This window comes from Zootoca vivipara, chromosome 4 (genome assembly GCF_963506605.1).
Source record: "Zootoca vivipara chromosome 4, rZooViv1.1, whole genome shotgun sequence".
Classification (NCBI taxonomy): Eukaryota; Metazoa; Chordata; class Lepidosauria; order Squamata; family Lacertidae; genus Zootoca; species Zootoca vivipara.
In genome coordinates, this window is record NC_083279.1 from 6649388 (window position 1) to 6668261 (window position 18874).

Here is an 18874-nt window from a genome sequence, read left to right on the forward strand (position 1 = left end):
GATTACCTTGCAATTGAGTAATGATTATAAATGCTAATCCTATCTGTTGATTGAAAGGTGTATAGTTCTGATTGGCAGGGTAGAGAAAATTCCACTTATATTCCACCTATTGGTAGTATTATAGATATCAAGAACTAGAGATTAATGGATAAGCAATTAAGAACATGAGAAGGAATGAGAGGTTTTTCTAAGAAAACTGTCACTCATTATATCAAATAAAGAAATCATCCTTTCTACAACGAGAAGTACTCGAGTTTGCAATCGTTCTGTGACATCTACAAATTAGGCAACCAATTAGCCTGATAAAAGAGGGAAACGGTATTGAGAAGTCAAATAATGATAGAGCACATTGCTTCTTATGTATAACCCCTAGCATGCTTGGATATCATGTTTTTGAATTTATTCCTATCTATTAAGTTGCAAAATGGCAGCCCTCAATTATATGGGAGAAAATAGAGGGGTCGGCTAAGGGTCACCATTAGAGTAGGGGCTAAAACTGCTTCACAACTCTGCCATTTTTGTTAGGAATCTGCTCAGTTCAGATACCTGGGGATACTTCCTCTGAGTAAGAGGCCTGGGGCCTTCCAGCAAATCCCAGTACAATTGAGAAGATATGGAAGAAATTGCAAAAGTCCCTGAGAAGCTCTGAAGTACCACACCCCAGTCCTTCATAACCCTTTGACCACATCCTAAGCCCTGGCTTGGTCACCAGTTCCTCACATTCACACCCTGGATCTCAAGAGTGAGGCAGTTTACCTCTGGATATGCAGAACTGGTGGAGACAAACAGAAGACGGCTTAATAAATCTTTCCTCTCACTCCAAAAACACATTGCATTTCAACAAAAACCAGCATTCTCTCTCCCGCCTCAATAATAATAATAATAATAATAATAATAATTTATTATTTAAACCCCGCCCATCTGGCTGGGTTTCCCTAGCCACTCTGGGCAGCTTACAACAGAAAAATGAAATAAAATAATCGATTAAACATTAAAAGCCTCCCTAAACAGGGCTGCCTTCAGATGTCTTCTAAAAACCTGGTAGCTGGTTTTTTCTTTGACATCTGATGGGAAGGCGGGTTCCCTGCAACTTGGCTTCTCGCAACGAGGGAACCACCAGAAGGCCCTTGGTACTGGACCTCAGTGTCCGGGCAGTGTCCCGACAAACATGAATTCTAGAATAAGTTGATGGCATTCAATGCTAGTAGGCCCATTGAGTTTATAGACATGATTCATTAATTTCAATGGGTTTACTACAAGTCTAGGAGAAGGAAATTTTGGTCCTTAACCTCTGCTGCCTTATGAGATATCTCCAGGAGAAGGAAATGCTAAGGAATAAACCATACATAAATCTGGCATGGAGTCCCTAAGATGGTTGCATGGCATCTTGTACTTTGCCTCCTGGTAACTCCTGTAGCCAAGCCAAACATATTGCTCTGCTTTCCTTTGGACCACATCAGTGAAGCCAAGAGTGGGGGGTCTTGTGTGGTCAGCCCAGGACCTCCACACACACTGCCAGGCTTGCACTCTGGGGAAGTCATTTTTGGTGTTGGTAACACAGAGGTTTGACTTCAACCCTGAAAGTGCACTCCATTGTCTCCAGAGACAGACAAATGTGGGCAATATTAATTTCATTGGGTTTACTCTGTGTAGAACTTAGCTGAATGCAACCCAGAGTCAATAGGGCTGTAAGCAATCCTAGTCATATAGGATTGTTCATGCATTTCAACAGAACACACCAGAATTTTCTCTTCTTCCCACCCACCCCCATTGTGAATTTTTAAAAGTTCTCAAGAGGCCCTTTGCAAAGGAGCTAGTGAAAGCTGTACAAAGAAAAGCTGTGGCTCCACTCTCTACCTTGTGCTAAAAAAAGAAATAAATAAAAATATTCTCTCTCTCTCTCTCTCTCTCTCTCTCTCTCTCTCACACACACACACACACACACACACACACACACACACACACACACAAAACACACACACAACACAAACACAGCTGCAATCTAACTAGGGGAGTATTTATGAGGTTTGCAGATTTGGAAGAACAGTCTCATTAAAAATTTGTGGTTCTAATTGGCTCAGGTAAGGTTCCTGGAGGCTTGCTTGGCCTCCTAGGAAGAGAAAAAATCATAACAAACGGACCTTTAAATAAAGGCTGTCCTGATGGTTTAATTATTTGTTTTTAAAAAGGAAGGATCTGCAGATTTAACTGAAGACACAACAACAATCCCATGGCGGGCATGAACAGGAGGGGAGAATCAAATCGAAACCATTAGTATGGCAAAATTCCTTCCTTCCACCCACTCCTGGCCAACCACTGGCTGCCTCTCCTATGTCTTACTGTAGACACCAAATGCTGAAGTCATTTCCACATTTTAAAAAAACAAAACTACAGTATTTATTTAGCAACTGGACACAACCTTCACAATTCATATTTTCCTTCACACTCAGAGTGTGAAGCTCGGTTTTCGAATGTAATCCATTCCGGAAGTCCATTCGACCTCCAAAACGTTTGAAAACCAAGAATCAAAGGGTTGTCGGCAAGTTCAATGGGGGAAAAAAATGAAAAACGCACTTCGGAAGCCATTTGACTTTCAAGGCGCATTCGAAAACAGAAGCATTCACTTCTGGGTTTTTGGCGTTCGGCTTCTGAAACATTTGGCAGCTAAGACGTTTGAAAACTGAGGTTTGACTGTACAAACTTCTCCTGTCTATCTAAGAGGATACTCTTTCTCCCAGTTTTTAGAGCACTTTTGCCTACAAAACAGGAACAGCCTCATGCGACTGCACATTATATTCATGATCTATCCCACGCATTTTTGCCATTTGAGTGATTTCTTTCATTTCTTTCCTGTTCTCCTTAGTTGATATTTAAAAAGAAAGAAACAACATTTTGAAAACTTCTTTGCAGGTTAGATGCTGATTGTCAATGGCAGCTGATTAAGTCTCTGAAACTCATTGCCGTACAACTGGAATGTGCCCACAAATTCCCACCCCCATACACTTCATATCAAATTTGCTTCACAGAATAACAAAACCTTATTTTCTTCTTATGTTTCAAAACTCTTTGATCCGTTGTCAAACTGTGTTGATTCTAATTCTTCATGTAACTGGATCGGCAATCACACTTTCTCATTATGGTTGTATTGATTATCCTTTTCTCATATTTGTATCATCACTTGTTACAATGAATATATTTAAAGAATCCTCTTATTGAAAATTTATCCAGGCAGTTATGACAACCAATATTCTTCTCTGTCTTATTTCGTGCAGAAGGAAGATTCACATTCACTTCTTCACCATAGCTCATTTTTGTTCATTTTCAAAGAATTTGTGGCTTATTGTTGCTGTTATGTAATTAGGAAAAGAATGCTAATTTAAGTTAATTGAGCTCTGGAAATGCTCCAGGATCCTAGAGGAAACTGAAGTTTTGATAGGTGGCGCTGTGGTTAAACCATTGAGCCTAGGGCAGGCATCCCCAAACTGCGGCCCTCCAGATGTTTTGGCCTACAACTCCCATGATCCATAGCTAACAGGACCAGTGGTCGGGGAAGATGGGAATTGTAGTCCAAAACATCTGGAGGGCCAAAGTTTGGGGATGCCTGGCCTAGGGCTTGCTGATCAGAAGGTCGGCGGTTCAAATCCCTGTGATGGGGTGAGCTCCCGTTGCTTGGTCCCAGCTCCTGCCAACCTAGCAGTTTGAAAGCACGTCAAAATGCAAGTAGATAAATAGGAACCGCTACAGCGGGAAGGTAAACGGCGTTTCCATGTGCTGCTCTGGTTTGCCAGAAGCGGCTTTGTCATGCTGGCCACATGACCTGGAAGCTATACGCCGGCTCCCTCGGCCAATAATGCGAGATGAGCGTGCAACCCCAGAGTCGGTCACGACTGGACCTAATGGTCAGGGGTCCCCTTTACCTATTGAACATTTTACTACGTATCTTGATTCTTGTTCATGTACCCCTAAAGCAAACAAACCTGAAATGCCACACTGGTGAATGTCCCCCACCCTGCTTAGGGGGTAAAAGACTTAGGGGATGCAGACTAGGCCATGTGACACAGATGCAAATAATTTTGTTCTTCAAAAACCAGTGTTGGCTTAAGCCAGTTTACTTCCTGAGGTGAACGGCAAGTTGGTACACCGTCCGTAGTCCATGTACAGAAGCTAAGTGAGCTGACAGCTGAAACTGACTTTAGCACTTGTGACGTGATTGTATCCTTCATCACACCAGAGGCAGGAAGTTAGTTTAGGGGCCCCAGGTCAACTCTGCCCTGCAACAGATAGTAAAGCCAGAGGAGCTCAACAGCAACAGCCAGGGGACTGCCTCTGCTGCCTCTCAGTATCTGCATCCTCTGGTGATTGCCTCATCCTGCCTAATGGTAGGGTTGGTCCTACCAACATCTAACCACTGTTTTGCGCCCCGTCATCCACTTCACCCTCCCTAATGTTAGGATCATGCCTCACACACTCAGCCTAGCCCATTGGTTTAGAGCCAAGGTGGGGAACCTCCAACCTGTAGGCCATACCTGACCTTCCAGGAGTTCAAATTTGGCCCGTGAGGCCATTACCCACAATCTATGCTCACTTGTCCTATACCTGATGTCATATGTGATGTCAGGTGTGGAAGACATAGAGATGCAGTTGCCAGTGAACAATCTGGAACCTTAGACTGTGTGCTCCTGATTTTGGACTAGCAAGGGAAAGCTGGCTTCCGTAAAGCCAATGCCTGCTGGGTCAGCTGAGCAAGAAACTTCATTAGAAAGCAGAACTCAGTGTGTTTGCTGTACCTGTGAGGAACTGGCTCATCCAGTCAATGTCTGGCTCTACTGCCCAACAACTGATGGGCAGTAAACCAAAAGCCTCAGGCATAGAGCTCTTTACAATCTCTGCATGGTGCTTGGAAGTCCTTACTTCAGGATGTCAAAGCACCCAATGACCTGCCAGGCTTGTGGTGTCTGATGATTGACAGGTGGGCAGCCTCACCCACTAGTCAAATTCAGCCTGTGAGACTAGGATCTGATAAGGAACAGAAGAGCGTCTCCACCCTTGGGTTGGCGGCTTTCACATCCTTCATATGTACCATGTTTATCATCGTGAGAGGAAAGTAATCTGAAAATTACCCAGAAGAAGAAGAAGAAGAAGGTTTGGGGAGGGAAGAAATATATTTAGGACCAAATTGTAACTAATGGAATGACTTTGAAGAGTTTCCTTTTAGCCCCAGCTGAGTTTTAGGCACTATAAATTCAAATGATCTGATCTAAATAACTGCATTTCAGTGTTTCATACACTTCCACTCACCCGAGAACTAGAAAATATCATGGATTTGAAATGTCATAAACATATTCCTTGAAATATCAATAGATTAAGAAAAAAGTTTGTGGGAGTCCAGAAGTGACCTTGATGATTAGCTGAAGGCTTTATGCTTAACAATACGGCCATTCCAAAAGAAGTAAACTGAAATAATCTCACTGGTTGAGAAGATGTTCTTATCTTTTCTTTTTTATTTAATGTTATGAACCACACTGTAACGGTGTATTATTTTACTCATTTCCCAAGCATGCGTTCAGATCATTTAATATAATTGTATGTTTTATGTGCACTGAGGTGTTATAAAGCACTAAAAGATGAAGAAAACGGATGGTCTTATTATAGCACAGATCTACAGCAGAGCCCAACAATTATAGGGAAGCTTCTTGTTAGCTCTCTCTTTCCAGTGGTATACATATAAGCAACAATGACAAACAGCAGTGCTTACCTTATTAATACTTCACTACTAATACATCAGCTTTAACTAAGTCTCAGGTGACCTAAAACACTCTCAACTCTGCAGCAGGGCCTTTGCTTTAACTTGCATGCTTCAACAGTTTTATTATGTTAGCTTTCTTTCGACACACATAATGCACAGATAAACTGATCCGTTGGGTATCTAGGCCCTCGTTGATATTCCACAGATTAACTGAAGTTTTATTCAGAGTGAAATAAAAAGAAGAAGAAGCTAACAATGGCAGGAATGCCTACAAGCTTGTAAATTGCAGCAGTGCTAATCAAATGTGGGTTTAGCAGTTGATCATTTCCTCAAGGCTTAAATGTTATAAATGAAAGTTTGATGAAGAACAGCCCTTCTTACACCCCACCCTATCCTGTTTATCTGAGAGCAAACCAATGTTTAGCCCTATGGAAGATGCTGAGAAATACACAGCCATTTCTAATAACCTGACATCCATAATAATAAGATTGCAAGCTGAATGGCCAGGGGGCGTGGCTAGGCGGTCAGATCTAGCAGCTGATGGATCAGATCTGCCTCCAAAGTAGCTCCACCTGCCCCTTATTGACCTGAGAATGTTTTGGGTTGACCCTCTGCCTACACAAAAGCAAAACTGACTATACAATCTGGTATCAAGGTCAAATGCACCTCAAGAAAGCTGGTGGAAGTTATAAAATATGACACAATTTGCAGGTGAGAAACAAATTCATTTTTGAGATTTTCCTTTCCCCCCCAAAAAAACTATATAATCACAAAAGACCCTCCCATTAGTGCATGTATAACAGTACGTATAATGTAACAATAGTGTAATAATAATTAATCGTAAAATACCAGTGACAACAACCAATTTGATAGACCTTTCAACTATAGCATAGCTGCTCTGACTCTACTGCTGTAGCTGTACAGCAACTACATTCCACAACTTCATGGGGTGGAGAGACAAAACTGTTTCATATTGCAATGTTCTGCCATTGCACTGATCAAAGAGATGACTCCTTTCCTTTTTCTTGGTGTCAGCAGTGGCAAGTCCTGCCAATTTTGAGACTGGCTCTTCTGGTGTCTTTGGCAACCTGGTCTAGATCCATCCTACATCAGTTTGATCAACTAGGGCTACAAGAAAGAGACTTTTTAAGGATGTTCAGACTATATTGGATTCTTCATCTTCAAAATTAAAAATAAAAATAGAGAGAGATAATGTACACCATATTTTTTGGAGGCGAGGGGCACCCACCAACATCCATCATTTGATTATCACTTAGAAGAGGATGTAGAGGTGTTTGAGAGAAGTGAATGATTTGTATTGTATGAAAATGGGTGTTGTGTGTGTGTGCTTAACTTAATTTAAATCAATTTAAACAGCATTTAGTGGGGTCACTTGAACCCCTAGTGCCTTATTGTATTTAAATAAAGTTGTATTTAAATAAAGTTGTGGCCAAAAGTAATGCCAAAAACCAAAACTTAACTTCCGAGTGATGTGTGAAATTATTTGGTGGGAAGTCTTGGTACCTCGGCACGCAAGCATTACCCCTCCCCCATTCATTCCAGAAGGAGAAGAATTAACTCCAAAAGCCGTAAGGGTAATTTTTTTTAGCTACATTAAGGAAGGATGGGTCCCTGAAACAGCACATAGCAATTAGCCCCTTGACTAAGTTAAGTGCCATCTGAATCACATATTTAGGGCAGACGGACACTGAAGCAGTATGGATTCCCCCACACCCCTGTTATGTCGAGGTGTGTTTGACCCCATCTCTCACCACTTGTTAAGGTAGTGTTAAAATGTTCCTCACACTCTTGCTAATTAAAAAGAAGTCAAGAGCTGTTTTATCAATTGCAGTCTGGAAAGACCAAATGAAAACTACCGCACTCTCTGCCTCACAAGAGGACCTCTGAAAGAAAACACATTTGCACCTCAGCACCTTTGAATGAAGCCCTCACAGCACACGAATTCATGAGATGCACTCTTTTAAATCCCTTACGGTTATGCCAAACATAGAGGTTGACTACCTAGGAGGAGGGTAAAATGCTCTAACATGGTGGTTCAGGAAATACCCCGGTATGTCATCCCTGAGGTGGAGGCAGTTTCATACCTGCCAAGTTCCTCTCTGAAAAATAAGGGACCGGACCGAAAGTAGCATACCGGAAGTAGCACGACGGCCATTTTGGAACTGGGTGGAGCATGCTCAGAAGTGACTTTTGATGCTGCTGTGCCCAGTTCCAAAATGGCCGTCGCACCAGAAGTCGCGTTGCAGCCATTTTGGAACTGGGCAGAGCAGCATCAAAAGTTGCTTCTGAGCATGCTCCGCCCAGTTCCAAAATGGCCGCCACGCCAGAATAAACACGGGGAAAACAAAAAAATCCGTTTTTTGGGCTGGGGACAGCTGGAAAAACGGGGGTTTCCTGGGGAAAACGGGAGACTTGGCAGCTATGGGCAGTTTCCATGTCACCTTGCCAGCAACAACGCCTTCTTAGATTTTCATGTTTGACATGCTTTGTTCTTGCAGCCTGCTTGCACAGTTAAGAATCGGTCATAAGAGAAAGAAAAAGATGGCAAAGTCACAGACCACCTTGGATTAACCCTCTGCTTCCCGTGCACATGGAAGCTCTTATTCCCACAAAATACCAAAATAATTAATAAATAAAGTTCTAAGGCCCTCATCAACAGTAAAGATTTGAAGCATATGATGCTTGTAAGGAAGATGTGTGGCTATATTTTCTCCTACTTTCATGGATTTCTTTAAAACCCTCCAAGTGCCATGTGTTAATTGAGTTTAAAATTGCCACCTCTCCCTTTATTTTAACTTTCAGTGTTTTCTCATTTTAGAATGTATGATTAAAATATAAGTGGCAGCCATGAGGGAAAAAATTGTGGGTTTTAAAAAAAATAATAATGTCGCAGTTCTTGCAATCTTTCACTAAGATGCTAAACACAGAGAAGCTACACAAAGACGCTGGTAAATACCTTGGAAGAAAATTCCATCAGTTTTCCTCCCTCGCAGTGATTATTTCCTCATTGACAATGATTGCATAACTCCATAAAGCTATTAATTCAGATTCTGAAGATACTATAAAGATATACAGTATGCATTGGGTCTAATCAATTTCTTTCAGACAAAATGGATGTACAGGGCATGTAACTTTTTAAAAATAAAAATAAAAATAAGTGGGTCACATCCTTTATTTAGCCCTATAATCAAACACACAGATCCAGCAAAATCAAATTCTTCCCCGCCAGCTGCATTTTTATTTCTCAGGTCTGTATTCACATCGAATGAGGAGGGATTGTTAATCCTCCTTGAAAAGGATGGAATTGCTAATGCAGTTAAGCACTACTTGACATGTTAAGTACTTTCTTTCTGAATGCAGAAATTAAGCAGCATATGATAAAGGGGGTTCTCTTTTTTCCAGTATGGTGCAAAATCTTCGGAAGAGTTTTCCTTATTTGTAGCCCAGAAATAAAATCTAAGTGTTTTTTTTCATGTTCCCTCCAGAAGTCTGCTGCTTTCTTTGTCTTTTGTTTTATGGCATCATTTTCTGATTGCCACTTTATCGCCACAGTGTTTACCGTGTACCAGTTCAAACGCTCATTTTATTCCTAAGAAAGAAAGAGGCAAATTATTCTGCTACTTAAATGTTTTGAATTCTTATGTAAAAATCACCAGACTGTGAACTATAATTCATTCTTAAGTGAAAGAGAAAGTTACCAGTGTTTTCCTCAAACCATACAAAGCCCACTGTGAATATGGTGTGTTGGGAGAACGGCAAGACATTCATTGATTAACTAGGACCCATTTACTAATTACAATGCTCTCTGGAGGGAACAGGCTCAAAATTTATAGCTGTACAAGCAACACAAGACAGAGCCTGGAAGGAGAAATTTCTGATAGCTGTTGTGCAATGGACTGACAACCTCATTGCACTGTCTGCATTTGAATGTGTAGCATATCAGCCAGTCACTTTTGGATGAATGTCTGTATATACTAAACTGTATGCCTAGAAATGGCATTACTGTATTCTGTGGCACCATTTGCACTGTTTTGAATATCAAGATTTTTGCTTTTGAAGCATCACTGGAAATTGATGTATTTATATGGTTCATCTTCTTCATCCCGCCCCTTCCCTTCCCTTGTTCTTGCTGTCTGTTGCACAAAAGGAGGAAACTGAATAAAAACAAAAAATAGGGTCCCTAATGCAGGGGTTCCCAACAAAATTTTCTCGAGGACCCCTCATCGAGCCGCTATTGTGACAAGGACCCCCATTAATTCCTAATCCTAAAATTAAAAAGTGAGAGCCAAATTAAGAGTCTTTTTATATTTTATATTTATACGTTTTTTACAGTTACAACAGAGTACTCCATCAGTATACAGTTAGTTTTAATTTTCAGTTCTTAATGAGATGAGTTAAATCTGTCCTTTGAGTCCATTATTTCTGAAATATTAGGTTCCAAACTTGAAACTTTCACTCTGAAATCCGACCGCATGTCGAGCCGATTCTTATATTTGTTTTTCATGAAACACATGGAAGAAAATGCTTGCTCACACCGATATGTGGTTGCAAATGGAAGGATCTTTTTCATTGCCTTATCTCCAAGTTTCTTGTAGTCCTTGCGGCATACAGCAGAACTACTGCCTCTATCTAATTCTAGTTTTGCGCTAGACTCTGCTCATGCAGGAAGCGGCCAAAACAAAAAATCTGTTATCATACGAAATATATTTAATATATTTTTTATTCTAATAGGATCTTGAGGACCCCTCTGGCATAGCTCGCGGACCCCTGGGGGTCCCCGGACCACCTGTTGGGAACCACTGCCCTAATGGATCAAATTACATGGGCCTATATAACTCACCATCCTGATTTGTACATTGGTCAGTTAGATGCCTACCTGAGAAATTAGTGGCTACTACCATAACGCAGGTGGCGCTGTGGTCTAAACCACCGAGACTTGGGCTTGCCGATTAAAAGGTTGGCGGTTCGAATCCCCACGACGGGGTGAGCTCCCGTTGCTCGGTCCCAGCTCCTGCCAACCTAGCAGTTTGAAAGCACGCCAAAAGTGCAAGTAGATTAATAGGTACCGCTCCGACGGGAAGGTAAATGGTGTTTCCGTGTGCTGCTCTGGTGTCAGTGTTCTGTTGTGCCAGAAGCGGCTTAGTCATGCTGGCCACATGACCCGGAAAAACTGTCTACGGAGCAGACAAATGCCAGCTCCCTTCGCCTGTAAAACGAGAAGAGCGCCACAACCCCAGAGTCGTTTGCAGCTTGACTTAACTGTCAGGGGTCCCTTTACCTTTACCTTTACCATATCTTGTGGTAGTAAGTTCTGTAAATGGATGATGCACTGCTTAGAGAAGTGTTTTCTTTTGTCCATACTGAATCTTCTGCCATTTAGATCCATTAGAAGGCCATGTGCCCGCAATTTGGTACACACACCCCGTGCCTCTCGTCTTCCATTTTACATCACTGTTGTGCTGCCCTCTCAGCTTGGCATTCAGTACGGGCAAACTGGTCAGGCTACCCTAAATCTGCCTCTGTTTAGAGATTTGTGGGCAGGGCTGGATAGATCAACTTAAGTCCATTCCAAGTCAGGGTCAAGTACTCAATCACAGTTCTGTTCTATTCTGTCCTGGTTTTTTTTTTTTTTTGTGGACTTTCTTAAAGGACACATGCGCAACAAAAATATTGTTATTAGTACATATTTTGTACATGTCCCTCCCATAACACACACATTTTTCAATGTCATTTTTCCTGTAAAATGCCTACTTTGTACACAATTCACATGTAAAATACAAAGTCCACAAATTCAAAGAAGTGTGTAATCTGACTGATAGCTGCATTCTGATTCACCAGCATGAATTTCCAATTGGGTTGGTGTGCTACACAAAGGGGAACAAATAGAACCCTCTTCCAACCCTACTTGTAGGGAACGGGGCAGTGGGGGAATAATAATAATTGGTCCTTTCAACAACTCACATTGAATTCTTGAAATTCTCTAAAAAGTATAATTTTGGGAGCAAGAATGGGTGGCTTGCACATGTCTTCCAGGAACACATCAACTAGGCCCACAGATCATTAGTGTCCTGTGCTTGTGGGCCAACATGGAACACTAATAGCATGATCTTACTCAGAAGTAAGCCCCATTTAGTTCAATGGATTTACTCACAAGGAAGTGTGCAAAGGATTTCAGCCTTAGACAACTCAGTACAGTGGTACCTCTTCTTACGAATAACTCTACTTACGAATGTTTCTACTTACGAACAGAGCTCCGTCCCCCATCTTGGATGCGGTTCAGATAGGATTTTTTCTACTTATGAATTTTTAGATAGGGTTGCTTCGACTTACGGATTTTTTCTCCCAATGCATTCCTATGGGATTCGACTTACAATTTTTTCCGACTTACAAATGTGTGTTTGGAACGCATTAAATTCGTAAGTAGAGGTACCACTGTACTTTGTGGACAGCATCACATTTGCTGCCAAAGCCACAGCAGAATATAAGCATCTACCGTATTTTTTGCTCCATAGGACGCACCTGACCACAGGATGCACCTAGTTTTTAGAGGAGGAAAACAAGAATTTTTTTTTTTGCTTTCTTGAATTGTCCTAGGCATAGCAGCCAACTCCTAGAGGCCTAGGTACCTTTGCCCACCACTAAATATTTGAGCAAGCTTCTTTTGCAAAGGGGGGAAGCTCCATATATACATTTTAGCTCAAAGTTGTGCAGCTTTTTTTGCAAATGGGAAAGGCCCCGGTTTTTTGGGGGGGGGCAGCTCAGAGCTGTGCATCTTTTTTTGCAAAGCTCCATTTTTTAGGATCAGCTCAAAGTTACTGAGTTTCCTTGCAAAGGGAAAAAATCCTGTTTTTATGGGGTTCAACTCAATGTTCTGCAGCTTCTCTAGGAAAGGGACCCATTTCTACAGTTTCCAGACAGATAATCTAATCAGCCAGTCACATGTCTCCCTCTGCAGACAACAATTGAGGCCTAGGCAAAGGGTCCGGAGGGGCCGGGAAGGGAGCTAGCTCTCTTATCTCCCTCCCCGATCTCTTGCAATCAGCTGCTGAGCGGGTTCCTTTCAAAGCGCTCATTCTCTCTTGTTAGCCTTTAGCTCTCTCTTTCTTTCTTTTTTTAAAAAAGCACAATCTGCCTTTAGCCCCCGGGCAATTCGGCTCCAGGGACCACACATTCGCTCCATAAGACGCACAGAATTCCCTCTTACTTTTTAGGAGGAAAAAAGTGCATCTTATGGAACGGAAAATACGGTGTTATCTGCATCATCCTTAATTTGAACTCATGTTACTCATCACTTAAAATATGAATGCTTAGGCTGATGAAAATTCTTAAAGTAATCCTGCTTCACTGCACTTAAGAAGTTTTGCTGTTCAAAATAGTAATTCAAATGAAAATTGCTGGAAAGGAAAAATTAATGTTAATGTACTTTGTGTTGACGTGGCATGGAAAATATTTGGCTTCAGAAAAGCTTTGCACTGGTGTGCATTTTTTTCTGTACTCTGAAAAGCTGCTAGTCAAACTATAATGTTGATAACACAAAGTCGGTTGTCACAGGCTGGTTTACCACACCTCTCAATTACTTGGATTTAAATCTCACAGCTCCGTAAATAAAAGGTTTCAATGACAAAAGTGACATTCACTTTAATAGAAACTTTCTGCAGACAGGCTTGAAGTGGCAGTTTTATCTGCATCATAATATTTAAAATATTGTACATGTATGATGTGCACGTAATACACATTGACGATGATGTACATATGCAATGTTGTATTGCCTCAAAATCAGCTGCTGAAGTACATCGTGGAGATAGAGTTTCTGAAAACCACACCACTCAGATGTGGGACTTTATTCAAATTCAAATTCAACACCTTTATTGGCATATAACTTTATTCAAAAGGTCCTTTTAGATATAAAAATGAAATTCAATAAAAAAAATCAAGTGATATTGCCCAGATCTAATTACCAACTTTCTAAGTGAGGCAATGGTTCTTTAAAAGAAACCTAATTCTACAAACATGGGTTGGCAACTGGGATTTTTAACAACTTAACCTTTGTACTGCAGCTAAAGGCAGATGTGAAGCTCCTAAATAAGGCCAGTCATAAGATGAATAATTTAATAGAATTTAGCATAATGTTAAAAAACAACAATTAAAAGTCATGGGCAAAGTTCCTGGCCTTCCCGAAGCTTTCAAAATGATGTACACCTTGTAGCCAAATGTGTAAAAGCATAATCGCAGAAAGGCTTGCCTTTTACAAATTTCTTAACCTATTTCTCTGTGGGTTCTCAATGGAACTACTGTGAAGAAATTGGATAGGCAACTTCTGCTCTGATATCCTGGTTGCATTCACAGAATGGAGTGACACGTGTCATTCTTATACCCTCCAACATGTTGCTGTGGAAAACCAGGATGGTCATGAAAATATACATAAAGAGGTAGATTCATGTGACGTTTCCCCTGATCTGTAAATGGTAGGTATACCCTGTATATACATGGGCAGGTGTTTGTGTGTTCTTGTTTTCAGAAATGCCCTCCAAGACATGAATGCTCATGGAGAAGGATTCAGCTTAGCTTTCCTCCTTCCATGTGATGTAGCAGGCTTTTATGGGGAAATTAAGTTTTAACCAACATTTACTGCCACCCCATCCACAAACGTGATATTAAAATAATATAGTCCAGAAAAGGCTTTACCACTTGATTCTGCTGTTTGAACAAACTGATCCCAAGACCAACTGCAGACTACAATCAATAATAATGTTTCATTTTCCATTCTTTGCCACTACTGCTTATTTTATTTATCCCACTGTGATGCACATTATAATGTAAGTTGCAAAAGATATAGGATGAGTAGTAAAACATGCTGGAAATGTAAAGAGAAGGATGGTGAATTTTATCATATGTGGTGGACATGAGAAAAAAATTAAAAGATTTTGGGAAATGATATATAATGAACTGAAAAAGATTTTTAAATATACCTTTCCCAAAAAACCGGAGGCTTTTTTATTAGGACTTATAGGACAGGAGATCGTAAAAGGAGACCAAGTACTATTTTTGTATGCGACAACCGCGGCTAGGACTTTGTTAGCCCAAAAATGGAAAACTCAGGAGTTACCGACAATTGAAGAGTGGCAGACGAAAATGATGGACTATGCGGAACTAGCAAGGCTGACTAGCAGGATCCGAAACCAGGGAGAGGCAAGGTTCCAAAAAGACTGGAGTAAATTTGTGGACTATATGGAGAGGAACTGTAGAAGTTTAAAGACACTTGCAGGACTGAAATAAATCCTACGAAAGGACTTTAAGTAGAAGGAGTAAAGGTACTGCGAGACAGGAGTGGATAAGAAAACCGAATGAGGGGAGGGAGGGAAGTCAAAGCTCGGCAGAGCACAGTGAATTTGAGATAGTTGAATAGATGTTAAAAGGAGAAAAATTGTGTTTATTGTGTGTTGTTGTGTTTGTTGTTGAATGTTTTGTTATTGTTTAATGTGTTTATTTGAAAATTTAATAAATTGCTTTAAAATAATAATAATAATAATAATAATAATAATAATAATAATGTAAGTTGCAAAAGACAGCTTTCATTATATTCATATGATGCCTTTATTGGTAAAATAATGTATCTCCTAACCTGAGATTGTTGTTGTTGTTACTGAGATTACTGATATCTATATCTATCTAATCTATCTATCTATGTGTCATCTATATCTGTAAACCTGTTTCTCCCACAACAAAAACTGGAAGTTTAAGAGTTACTGTTATATAACTTTCTCCTGCAAGGTTCTTCCAGGACAGCAAAGCCCTCCCAGAACATCACGATTCATTCCTTTATTTTTTTACCATTAGCTGAAATAAAACTGAATGCCCCTACCCTGCTAAATAAATTAGTCTTATGAAATATAAAAAGGACTAGGAGCCAGAGTCCTGAACTAAATGTATCAACCAGAATTAGAAACTGACCCCCAGCTAAGAGATAATGCACACGGAGCTCATTCACATGCTCTAAAATCATCTGTGTAGAGCTGCCCAGTGGGCAGACGCACACACATATGGAGGATATACGACAGTCATCACTGCTCATACATTGACAGTGATTCTTGAGAGTATGATAGCGCAGCTTGTGTGAATGACTGCTGTGAAGCAGCATCTGCCAATGTGGTTATAGCAGCTCATATATTACTTCCCCCACACTTCTGTGCCTTACAGGCCACTGTAAACGGAGGGGTTTTTTTAATATATAGATGGCATGAACTGGCCCACGAGCAACAGCAATTTCCTTGATTGTCACAGCAATTTTTTTCCTGCTGCTTCAATCACAGAAATATTGTTGATTATTATGTCCATCAGAGCATTCTGTTTCAACATCCAGCTACTTCTATAAAATATTATAGATATATATGTTCCATTTGGAGACTGGTCAGTGGACCAGCCAACCCTAAAGAGTTTGTTGTTGTTTAGTCGTTTAGTCATGTCCCCATGGACCAGAGTCATGACCCCATGGACCAGAGTACACCAGGCACTCCTGTCTTCCACTTCCTCCCGCAGTTTGGTCAGACTCATGTTCGTGGCTTCGAGAACACTGTCCAACCATCTCGTCCTCTGTCATCCCTTCTACTTGTGCCCTCCATCTTTCCCAACATCAGGGTTTTTCCAGGGAGTCTTCTCTTCTCATGAGGTGGCCAAAGTATTGCAGCCTCAGCTTCAGGATCCGTCCTTCCAGTGAGCACTCAGGGCTCATTTCCTTCAGAATGGATAGGTTTGATCTTCTCACAGTCCATGGGACTCTCAAGAGTCTCCTCCAGCACCATAATTCAAAAGCATCAATTCTTCGGCGATCAACCTTCTTTATGATCCAGCTCTCACTTCCATACATCACTACTGGGTAAACCATAACTTTAACTATATGGACCTTTGTCGGCAAGGTGATGTCTCTGCTTTTTAAGATGCTGTCTAGGTTTGTCAATGCTTTTCTCCCAAGAAGCAGGTGTCTTTTAATTTCGTGACTGCTTGTCACCATCTGCAGTGATCATGGAACCCAAGAAAGTAAAATCTCTCACTGCCTCCATTTCTTCCCCTTCTATTTGCCAGGAGGTGACGGGACCAGTGGCCATGATCTTAGTTTTTTTGATGTTGAGCTTCAGACGATATTTTGCGCTCTCCTCTTTCACACTCATTAAAAAGTTCTTTAATTCCTCCTCACTTTCTGCCATCAAGGTTGTGTCATCAGCATATCTGAGGTTGTTGATATTTCTTCCAGCAATCTTAATTCCTGCTTGGGATTCATCTAGTCCAGCCTTTCACATGATGAATTCTGCATATAAGTTAAATAAGCAGGGAGACACTATACAGCCTTGTCGTACTCCTTTCCCAATTTTGAACCAATCAGTTATTCCATGTCCAGTTCTAACTGTAGCTTCTTGTCCCACATTGAGATTTCTCAGGAGACAGATGAGGTGATCAGGGCCAGTGTGATGTAGTGGTTAAGAGCGGTAGACTTGTAATCTGGGGAACCGGGTTTGGGTCTCTGCTCCTCCACATGCAGGTGCTGGGTGACCTTTGGCTAGTCACACTTCTTTGAAGTCTCTCAGCCCCACCCACCTCACAGGGTGTCTGTTGTGGGGGAGGAGGGGAAAGGAGATTGTTAGCCGCTTTTAGACTCTTTGGGTAGTGATAAAGCGGGATATCAAATCCAAACTCTTCTTCCCATTTCGTTAAGAACTTGCCATAGTTTGCTGTGGTCAACACAGTCAAAGGCTTTTGCATAGTCAATAAAGCAGAAGATGTTTTTTCCCGGAACTCTCTAGCTTTCTCCATAATCCAATGCATATTTCTAATTTGGTCTTTGGTTCCTCTGCCCCTTTGAAATCCATCTTGCACTTCTGGGAGTTCTGGGTCCACAAACTGCTTAAGCCTGCCTTGTAGAATTTTAAGCATAACCATGCTAGCATGTGAAATGAGCGCAGTTGTGCGGTAGTTGGAGCATTATTTGGCACTACCCTTCTTTGGGATTGGGATGTAGACTGATCTTCTCCGATCCTCTGGCCACTGCTTAGTTTTCCAAACTTGCTGGCATATTGAGTGTAGCATCCTAACAGCATCATCTTTTAAAATTTTAAATAGTTCAGCTGGAATATCATCACTTCCACTGGCCTTGTTATTGGCAGTGCTTTCTAAGGCCCATTTGACTTCACTCTCCAAGATGTCTGGCTCAAGGTCAGCAACCACACTACCTGGGGTGTACGAGACCTCCATATCTTTCTGGTATAATTCCTCTGTGTATTCTTGCCACATCTTCTTGATGTCTTCTGCTTCTGTGAGGTCCTTTCCACTTTTGTCCTTTATTATGGTAATCTTTGTACGAAATGTTCCTTTCATATCTCCAATTTTCTTGAACAGATCTCTGGTTTTTCCCATTCTGTTGTTTTCCTTTATTTCTTTGCATTGCTCGTTTAAGAAGGCCCTCTTGTCTCTCCTTGCTATTTTTTGGAAATCTGAATTCAATTTCCTGTATCTTTCACTATCTCCCTAAAGAGTTAAAACATACAGTATGGGGGCAGCTCAACAGAATTTGGAAGTGAAGAGTCCTTGGGGAAGTCACATCTTTTAGGGAGTGGCAATTGCACTTCCCTTGTTCTTCTGCTGTGATCCTTAAATATGGAGATAAGGATGGGTGAATCTGTCATCTTATGTTTGGTCCTCCACTATATTCACAACACTTAAAAAAAACCACATGAAAAGCCAGCAACTTTATAGTGTAAATTTCTCCGAATACACACTTCTGAATGTGCAAACTTAATTTAATTTCTCCACCAACCCTGTATGGAGATGTTGATATTTCATTCCCTATAGATATGGTACCCAACATTTGATTGTATAATTTGCTTAGAGGCCTCATTCCATGGCCAGGAAGTGCAAGATGCCTTTGCCCAGCAGTGCTGTGGCCCACAGGGTGCAGTGAAATACTCGGCAAAGTTTTGCCCAGTGTCTTGTCTGTGCGATGGTCTCATGGGAAAAAGCTGTCTCATAAGCCCTTGCAAAGGCAAGAGGGAAAGCTTCTATAGAGGGGGAAAGCTTCCCCTGCAGCTTAGGGCCACTTCGACTTGAAAGATTTCCACC